The following is a 1460-nucleotide window of genomic DNA, read 5'->3' as shown; positions in this document are numbered from 1 at the left end:
TAGAAAGTAACACCTAACATGAAGAGACTCACATAACAAGAGTTGTGCTGTTAGGCAGAGCCAACATGCCACCCTAGACAGCTGCACCATGCTGTCCCTCTGAAGAAAAGACCTGAAAAACTAAGTAAAATAGATACAAACATCAATCCTGGAATCTTAAACATCAGATGAAGGAATAAAGAACTAGATCAAACACTGAGTGGAAGAAGAAACTGATGAAAAACAGAGAACATGGAGAGATACAGAGTGGAGGTCCCCCGCCAACTAACACAGTACAGTGTCGCCATCTTGGAAAACAGCCAGCAACAACCCCAGACAGTACAGCTAGCAACTTCATGCAGCTCAACAGGAGACTGAGCACCCGGTAACCAGAGAAATATGCTTTCCCACCCCTCACCATAGCAAGAACAATAGCAAGAACCCCTTCAACTAGGCAGCCCCCACTGCCAGGGTCCACAACACAAGAACCCTCCCCCCCCCCAACCTCAACACCCATTCCTACCACACAGCTTTTTTTCCCTCTCTATCTTTCCTTTCTTTCTCCCTCCCATCTAACTTCATACACCACCTTCCCCCTTTTCCGCGGGCCCCTGCTGCACCACTAGGGCCATGAGAGCCACCGGCCCGCCACCACCCCAGGTCCACCCTGACCCCACCCACTAGCTCCTGCTTCACTGCCATTCTTGCTTGTATGTTTTCTTTTTTTCCCTTTCTCCTTTTTCTTTCTCTCTCCCACCTGGCCCATAACCCTCTCCCCCCACCTCCTGTTGAACCCTTACCGTGCCTCAGAGGCTAGAGAGCCACCAGCACACCAGCACTGCTGCCCTGGGTCCACCCAACTCCCACCCACTGGCTCCCATCACGTTACCATTTTTCCTCTTTTTTTTTTTTCCTTTGGTGTCTCTATTCTTTCTCCCTCCCACCTAGCCCAGTAAGTCATCTGCTCTCTCTTCACTGAACCGTGGGTCTGCCCCGCCCTCACTGGCTTCCATCATGCCACCATTTTTGTTTGTTTGGTTTTCCTTTTTTCCCTTTCTCCCTTTTCTTTCTCCTTCTCATCTAGCCCTGCACATCACCTCCCCTCCATTTCCACCTGTCCCTGCGTCCACCCTGCACCCACTCACCAGCCCCCACAATGCCACCATTTTTTTCTTGTTCTCTTTTCTTGTTCCTCCTTTTCCTTCTCCCTTCTACCCAGCCCTGTGCCACCTCCTTCCTTTCCCACTGACCCCCACAGCACCACCACAGATAAAGAGCCACTAGCACACAAGCCCACCACTGCCCCAGGTCTGCCCCACCCCCAGTCACAAGCCTACCATGCAACCATTTTTAAAACTTCTTTCTTTTTTTTTTTCTTTCTTACCTATCTTTTCTTTCTCCATCCCACTGGACCCATACATCAACTTCCCTCCCTTCTAACCAGCCCCTGGGTTCACCCTTCCTCCACAAACTGGGCCCGA

Source organism: Trichechus manatus, unplaced genomic scaffold, assembly GCF_000243295.1.
Source record: "Trichechus manatus latirostris isolate Lorelei unplaced genomic scaffold, TriManLat1.0 scaffold00077, whole genome shotgun sequence".
In the NCBI taxonomy this organism is placed as follows: domain Eukaryota; kingdom Metazoa; phylum Chordata; class Mammalia; order Sirenia; family Trichechidae; genus Trichechus; species Trichechus manatus.
Note: the sequence above shows the minus strand (reverse complement) of the source record.